This window comes from Ictidomys tridecemlineatus, chromosome 9 (assembly GCF_052094955.1).
Source record: "Ictidomys tridecemlineatus isolate mIctTri1 chromosome 9, mIctTri1.hap1, whole genome shotgun sequence".
Lineage (NCBI taxonomy): Eukaryota > Metazoa > Chordata > Mammalia > Rodentia > Sciuridae > Ictidomys > Ictidomys tridecemlineatus.
This window is the reverse complement of record NC_135485.1, coordinates 118272916-118282145: the sequence shown is the minus strand read 5'-3', so window position 1 is coordinate 118282145 and position 9230 is coordinate 118272916. Positions and strand designations below refer to the sequence as shown.

Below are 9230 nucleotides of genomic sequence, written 5' to 3'. Positions count from 1 at the left end.
TCTTCACTAAATTTTGCTGTCCCTGATCACAAATTCCAAAATAATACAGCATAATTTTTATTGCATTTCTCCTCACTAGGAATGTTGGAGGTGCATTTTAAGTTTTCATAATAAATGCTAGAATGACCAAATTGCAGACTAATTATTTCCATATTGTACTTAAAAATGAGTTTTTAAAAATGAAAAGAGATGACTATATACAATCAATGCTATTTATTGTACCTCTGGGCCTACTGTTCCAAAAATTGAGCTTATCAATTTTTCTCTGTCAAGCTTGAACTAATGTAAATAATTGAAATAATGTAAAGTTATATTTTCATGTTTTTATAGATACAACATGAGAAGAATACATATTGTAAGAGTATTTCAACTATGGATAATGTTGATTGGATAATGCACATCTCAGTTACAAACAGTAATTATAGTTTAATATCCATGTAACGGTGCATCAATATACTGCTATATAAATATGTCTGTGTGCATATAAGTGAAAAGTGGACAAACAAGAGTGATGACAGATGTCTAAAGGTTTTTTTATTCATTTTATATAAAACCAGTTATGGAAAGACCAAAATGTTTATGAACTATTCTTATGTAAATTTACAACTGTCCTTTACTGTACTTTTTTGTTTACAGTATAGTACCTTATTTTCTGCTGTGTTAAGTGGGTGTCAAGCTCCAAGGAGACATACACTTTCTACAACTTCTATTGAAGATATTGGGATTTCCAATTTTTCAGTGTACTCTGTCAGAAAATGCTTTTGATTTTATTTTTAAATCTAACATCGGATGGCTTTTTCGGAGTGTTGTAAAAATTCAATCATACATAAAACATGTTCTTAAAAAAGTCAAAGATCTTTATTTTTATTTTATTTATTTTTACTTACTAGTACTTCAAACTAATAAGCCAAAAAAGTTTATTTAGCATTATTCTCAAACAAACCCAATGGTTTCTAGTGAAGGAGGACATCTTAGTTTTTATGTCGGCTGAATATAAATATAATAGGATATAGATATTTGTTTTGTAAGTCAGATGTTTAACAATTCTGGTAATTCACCCGTACAGTTATTCAGTGCTTTGGGTATATGTAGAAATATGGCTATTAAGTGCATTACTCATTTTATGATAGATACACTGTTGATAAAATACCATGCATTGCTATCACTGGCCATCCCACTGTGTGTTGTCAGTTCATCTGCTGTGACTCTCATTAAAGAGCAGAAAGGTGACTTTCTTTACAAATTCCATGATTTGTTTCAAACAATGTGTCCACTTATTGTTTTACTGAAAGAATGTTACTGAAAACTATAATATTTGCCATTTAAAGTTTTTTTTAAACAAAGCTGATCATTTTAATATTTAGCCAATCTTAGCTACATATAATCTAAAATTATTAAAGCATTTTAGTTCTTCAAAATGGCACATTACCTTTTCAAATATTGTGAGTTTAAATACATTGAATGTTTAAAACATGAGTATACTGAGGTATCTGCTTGAAAACACAGTTATCTTCACTTTCAGATCTAACAATAGTATAAATATGTTGGTTGTCATGAGCAAATGAAGAGAAGAATTAACAATATAATAAACTTACAGGATAACTTCTAATGCAATAGTATTTAAAAGAAAAAAAGTTGTGGAAATTAATTAAGAAAACAAGTAACTTTTTTCCTTTTATTCCATTCTATCTCATCACATCTTTGAGGTACTTTTCTAGCAAATGTGAACAAGTAACTCCAGTATCACTTTTAGTTTAGAATGTACTTCTGAGCATTTAAATGTATGTTCTGATGATTATGTGTTTTCTGTTATATAAAAGGAAGTATAATTCAGGCAATTATACTTTTTACTTTAATTCAAGGTAAATAAGTAGATGTTTAGATTCAATTAATTGCAAAATCGGTCTATATTGTCAGCTTTAACTGGTAATGTACATATTACTAATAACATAATATTAACTTTGGAGAGTTTGTTGATCAAGTTTCACAAATTCTCTGTGAATGAACTTCCAATAAGATTATTGAAGGAACTCCCAGAAAGATATAAATACCCTTAGAAGTAGAGTAAATAAGCAAAGGGTTCTTATACTTAAATTTGGTTTATTTTAAATGACCAACATGAAATAATGGGTAAGTATAAATGAATCATCAGGAAGCTTTGAGTGAAATCTTGGGGTGCATTAAATGGTTTGCAAATGTTGTATCAAATTTTGAAAAAGTTATTTAATGTGTTTTTTTTGGCTAAATCATGCCACTGCAAATTTTACTAGACACTAATCAGTAAATTTACTTCATCATTTCTACTTCAAAACAACAATTCATGGCATATGGCACTGTAAGTACATGAAGGTTCAAATGTATTATATAAATATGATGACATTGAAACCCAAAGCAACACGGATCCCCTTGGATCCAGTGAAATCAGGGAAGTGCCTAGAGTAGATCTGGATCATTAAGAATCTGTGCTTGTGTTTTATGTGCTGTCTCTATTCATTTTCTTCTGGTCTAACCATTTTACATTTTTTTCTTGCCCTTAAGTACAACTGCCATTTTTCATATATTAGACTTCAGATCATATCTCATTTCTAAGTTTCATTCATGTTGCTTTTCTTTTTTTTCTTTATGTTATCCCATCTATTCTGTCTTATCTTTCATGAGAGATTTTGCTTTGAGGGCACTTGCAATGTCTTTCATTTTGTCAAAGACGGGGATGACGAGTTTCAAAGTCTTCTTAATAACTGTAATAAATGACTAGGAATATCTTGAGCGAAATAAAAATTTCCTGCTAAGTTCTATTTCTGCATCACCCACATCTTCTGATTCAGTACCTGCCAAATTTGTTATATCCCTTCATGTACTTAAGAAGCCTCACAATTTATAATTTCTGAAGGAAACTGGAGACTCCTTGATGAAACAGGAAGAGTGAAAACTCTATTTTTACTGTTTGCTCTTTGGAAATCCTTTTTAAAACCATTTTACAATAAGCACAAGCCAATTCTCTTTTTATTTCTACTCTTAAGTACTTCTAGATTGTTCTTTAAATTGCCTTTTGTCCCATTAGGTATAAGTTAATTTTGCTATTTCAGAGAGAAAGTCGTTTTTGCATACGCATACACTTACCATTACTTCATTGGATATGCCTGAACTCACTGAATGAATTTGGTCATTTTTCTTTCTTTTTTTGTTTCCTTTCAGGTTAATGTGGCAGTTTCATTTTACTGTAAATTGGAATGTGGGGGAGTGGATTAAACTCTTGGGAGATAGTAAAAACCAAGATTCTAGCTTTATCTTCCCTTTTTCTCCCTCCTGTCTTTTGTCTGTCTTCTCAACTGGAATATGTGGATACTAAGATGGTGTCACTGAAATGATAAAAGGAAATTTGATATGATTATTAAAGACAGCACAACATTTTCTCTTTTTAAAATAATGGTTTAAAGAATTGGGTTCGTGCCTTGGTATGCCACCTGATGCAGGAAGGATCTGGCATTTAGTTGCAAATGGGTTTCATCATTTCAAAACATCAGTAAAACAGTTCTAGTCTGTTAACTTTCAATTATGAATTCATTTATTAATTGTTTCCATGTAATACAGTTTTATTGAATGTATTCTTTAGTAAGTATATAATCAACGTAAGGGCTAAACTTGAAGTTTCTCTTTTGAAGATTAAATATTATATTTTCTTTAAAGCACATACTTTCTTGATCCCAGTCACTTAGAAAGAACATGATTACTTGGATTACTCTGTAACAATTAAAAGTTATATATTTCTATCCAAGAATTTTTAACTGAACATGTTCAAACTTTAATTTAGAACCGAAGTCTACTAACATTCAATGATCTTCTCAAATACATGTTCATATTTTACTCACAAAACATTCTTAGATTGTATAAATTGTGCTCATCCAATGATTGGTCATTGAATCAATATTTCTATATTTTCAGAGTCAATTACACAGTTTGGTAATTTAAATCTCTGCCACCTGCATATCTTACATGTATCTAAAATCTACTTCTTTGGATAAGAGTTAATTCAGTTAACAAAATATTTTGTGTCTCCTCCTCAATAACATGCTCCATTCAAAGTGAGAGTTACAGAAACAAGATGGTAATTTCTCAACCCAACTCAGAATAAATTAATAAAAGTGGTTAAAGTTAATATCATATTTACCATTGTTTACTTGATTTCCTTTACATCAAATCACATCTGAACTCAGTGAAGGTAGTTGATCTCATATGAGACAGGTTCGTGGGAAATTTTTACTTTTACTGAACTTCCCTAAAATAGAAGAAAACATGTTTGTATTAAGAATGTTGCTATTACAGCCATTGTATTTTAATTATCAGCCATTACATTGTCAATTTTAATAGGCAAGAAAAACCGTTTGGTAAGCATTAGGATCAAAATCAATTATGAATTAATGGATGCATATTTTAAATTATTCTCTATTTTTTCTCATTTGACTCTTGATACAATTTAGTAGTTTTTTTATTAGTAATATGCTTTTAGTATCCAATGGTCAAGCATTCTATAGTATTAAAATTCTATTGGCTTATAGGAACTTTATGATTTAAGCTTTTTGATATATTTGATACTTATCCAAAGCACTTTGTGTAAATTTACAGATTTTGAAGGAAATTGCCTTATGAAAATGACTTGCAAATTTTTTGAAACCACTGTGCAGAAAATGGAAGTCTGCAGTATTATGAGCTTTATGTTCTTATTCTGCCTCTGCCTTCTCTCCTTCAACCTCCAGATTAGAGCTTGTTTGGCTGGTTATCTCAACTAATTAGAATAGCTTTCCTGACGTCTATTCCATGGCTTAAAATCACATGTAACAGTTAATTTTACATGATTTTTAGATCATAGACAGCACATTGATCTTTGCACATCCTTCTTGCAAATATGTGCCTTAGTTCTCCATGAGGGTCAATGTGGATGAACAGTGTGCCGCTGTCATCTTTATTTGGGGCTCTTTTAAAATTACAATGCATTTTTGGATTTATAACTATATTTAGTCTGTACCTTAAAAGGCTTTTAAGTCTGTTTTATGTGCATTATCTTGTCAGCTATTTGTGTTAAAGAGATAAACATTTATTTGTTCACTTTTATTTAATGTTGTTTGTGTTTCTGTTTGTGTATGTTCATGTGTGTATTAAAAAATTCCACATCCTTTGCAGTATTTATTCTGATAATTATTTATAACTTTGTTAACATACCTTCTGAATTTTTAAAAATTTAAATAATGGTAAATGATTTAAAGTGAATTTTTATGAATATTTTAAAAGGGTTTTCAAAAGAAATCAAGCAACCATCTAGGCTGGGCGTATATGAGTCAGAGTCAGAGTATACTCAAGCCCAGAATTACTGTTTGCCATTTTCATTTGAAATTTATTTAAGTGTTTGATTATTCAAAATTAAATTTCTAATATTTATAGTTGATAGCTATCTCAAGATCTCCACATGGGAAAAACTTTTAGAGTCATGTTGATTACTGTGTCTCATCTTTTGCATTTTATTCATCGCAAAACAATAACTCATAGATAATAAAATTGTGCTTCAATATCAGAAATGGTTTTTAGAAAATTAGAAACAACTATGTACTACAAATATCTGAACTACATTTTCTCACAGAAAATGATAACAAGATTTCCAAGGATAATAAAATTTCCAAAGTGCCATGATCAGCTTCAGGATACCAATCTCCCTGATGGTATTTACTGAGGATTAGAAAGGCTCAGTCATTGGTCATTGGTATATAGTTAAGGGACAAGTCAGGATTATAACCCCAGGCTAATTTCCTATTGAAAACTTTTCTTTTTTTTCCCCCCCACCAAATAGAATCGCTTTGTTCTCATATAAACTATTATATTTTAGAATTACTATTCTAACATCCTTTTTGCAAATATGTGCCTTACTTGTTATTAATTATATTATGTAATAATATTATATAATATATGAAATAACATATAATTACTATATACACATAGTAATTATGTATATAACAATTTAAAAAATAATTAATAACAAATTTTGTATTGAGGTGCACTTCTGCACTTGAATTTGTATCCAGAAATTTTTCTTATCCTGAATGGGATATATTGCATACAAATGGCTCAAGAAGTATTATGATAATAAATAGAAATCCAATGTTAAATGTTATCATTTTATATATGTGTGTGTATATATATTATGTATAAATGTATAAATATATACACACACATATATATATATGACATTTAATTTACTGATGCCTTAAATATTTATGATGAAAACATAATCAATCCACTTTAATAATAATTAGAGAAAAACACATCTAGTTTTGCTTAATGAATATACTAAAACCATTGTTGAAAAAGTTGATCTTATAAATACAAATACAAGTTCTCCTTCATACTAATTTGCCTTTAAAATATGAAAATATTTTTCAAATACAAATATGAAAACCTGATAAAACTGATGTTGAACATGAAATATCAAATATGCATTCTGATGCTTCATTTTTATGTTTATAAAGGTAATTTTTAGTTCTATTAGATTATAAAATGATAATATATGGCTTATGGCTTATATAAAATTTCTGCCTACCAAGGTTTAATATTATTGTATGCAATAAGTAAATTTTAAAATACATTCATGTCTGATTCTTAGATTTATACTCATTATATCTTATCCCATTCTTCTTACTACCATAGTATCTTTTCCAACACAATAGCAAAAGGAAAGTTTTCCACAAGTGTAAAACTTATTTTATCTTATAAAAAACATACATGTTTTATAAGATATTTTTACTTCTCTGTTTCACCCTTGTCTTTTAAATAATGTGCTCTATCCATCTAGATAGCTATAATTTATAGGCATCAATGTAACAATGATCGCTTGGTCTTTTTATTTCCCCCTTTTCATAATTAGTTCCTGCAAAAATCTTTCCCATAAATAGTTTAGTAAAAGCTCAGTAATCTCTCAAATACCATGCCAATTTTTTTCTGTCCTGTGACCTCTTAACCTGGATCTCATCCATAGTACACTAGGCAAAGCTGATTAAACGTATTTGTTGTTGCTATTGTTCAAATGTTGAATGTAGGTGAAATTTAATATAGTATTTCGGCTATACTCTAGGGTTTGCTCAAATGTCAGTTTCTCTTGTGCAATGCAAGCATCATGAGGCTTGGAATAAATATCTTCTTAATCTTTTTTTTAAATATGTCTTTTAGTCATAGATGGACACAATACCTTTGTTTTTATTTTTTTGTGGTCCTGGGAATCGAACCCAGTGTCTCACACATGCTAGGCAAGTACTCTACCACTGAGCCACAACTCCAGCCCCCTTATTAATCTTTTAGTGCTTTACACCTTTTGAAAATAACGATAATAGTTTATAGCTACAAAACTCATAGTATGTGCTAAGAATTGTATTGTGAAAAATACACTATTGCTGTCGTTCATTCTCACTTTCCAAAAATGGAATCTGAGACATAAAGGAAAAGAGAAAAGAGAGATTAAATAATTTTCTCAGAGTAAGAGGTAGAAAGGGTTTTATACTTGGGCATGCTGGCTGCAGAGTTAGTAATGCTCAACTGAAAGAGGTCACAATAAAATGCTATGTAATAAAAAAGTTCCAAAAACCCAACAGCCAGACAGGTGCCTAGGACATAGATTTATATCAAGCCCTCAAACATCACTGGAAAACATCTGTGAACATGCAATGAAGCAGAGAAAGAACATTTAGTTGAATTCCTATGGGAATGTAGTATGTATGATTGGAAAGACTTATATGTCTCTTAGTTTAGGGTGAGATTCCTAAAAGATATGCTCCGGAAAGATATGATCCAGTAATGATGGAAAGTTGCCAAACCACTATCAAAAGAGTGTGTGACACTATCAGCATAGCTTTTGTTTTGTTGACTATGAAGTCCTAGGGTAGGATTACTAAGGTACATAGAGTACCATCGGTGCTGAGTTTTCTCAAATGTCTGTGGATGGCTTTGTTCCTTCCTGAGGTCCAGACCTGGTTGAATATATATTCATATGGACAGTTAAATATATGTTCCAATAGATGGTTGAATATATAGTAAGTAGGAACATATGTATGATATAAACATATAATATATCCAACTGTCCATAGGATTTACTAGTACTAATGTCTAATGACTAATAATGGCTAGTAATATAATCATGTATTTATTTACTCATTGAATATTTACTGAGCACATATTATGTGGCATTGTACCATGTAATACATGGCACCACTGGCACTGTTTCTTCTGTTTGGTATAAAAAAGCAAGTTGTTCAAAGTTTTCTAAAAATTACTTTCACTTGCCCCATACATATGCCTCAGTTCCTTTGTTATCACCTAGTTACATTCCTCATTCTGATGATATATAGATGAAAATTATTTGCTAATGTATTCAACAAATATTGAGCACCCACTTAATATGAGGTGTGTATATTATATTGCAATGATACAGTCTGAAATAAAATAGAATTCTTCCCCTCTTAAAACTTCTGGCATCACTGGTAAAAGCAATTTTGTCCATGTAATAAAGCAAAGCAAAAAAAAAAAAGAAGAAGAAGAAGAAAAAGGAAGAGAGAAAGGAGGAAATACTGAAAGTTATAAAGAAGAATGTGCCATGGAGAAGTGGTGGGACTGATCTTGTCTGAGTGGTCTCTAGAAAGTGACATTTAAACTGAGACTTAGAGGACAGGCTGCAGCAATGGAAAAGGAGAAAATGTGTTAAAGGAAGAATATTTCAGATACAGGAGACATTGCTTAGCAAATCTGAGGATTAGAAAATACCAAATAAGTTTGAAATATAGAACACCAGGGAGACACACCGGAGTAATGTCTCCTGCTCTGCTTGCTTTGGCAGGATCTATCTATTTTGTACCTCTTTCTGCTGTTTCATTCAGCAGTCAGCGTTATGTTGTCCTCTTTCCAGAGCATGGCATTTGCTTAAACTTGTGATTCGTTTAATCCTTACAGCAATGGCAATAGATAGGAATCATCATTACAAATGTCACTGTGAAGAGAGGATAAGGAACATACTCATATTCAGGTAGCTAGGTAGCTTCCAACTGATCATTTTATTATATCATGCTGCTCTACTCTAATGATTTAATAGCATGGTTGGAACCACATGTTACTTTCATACTCAGGTCAGAGAATGCCTTATGCATAATTTCTCAAATGTCATCTTGTGCTTACCCTAGAATAGATTTTTGTACACCCGA

At 30.6% G+C, this 9230-nt stretch overlaps 1 protein-coding gene across 6 annotated transcripts in view; it reads left to right on the top strand.

Annotated features, from left to right (window-relative positions):
• The window catches only part of Gria2 (glutamate ionotropic receptor AMPA type subunit 2), a 139642-nt gene extending 138394 nt beyond the window's left edge, over positions 1–1248 (top strand). For all 6 annotated transcript variants that reach the window (XM_021730278.3, XM_078021959.1, XM_078021963.1 and 3 more), the window contains one exon: positions 1–1248. This exon is cut by the window's left edge. The gene's annotated coding sequence lies outside the window, so the exon portion shown is untranslated.
• The last annotated feature ends 7982 nt before the right edge of the window (positions 1249–9230 follow it).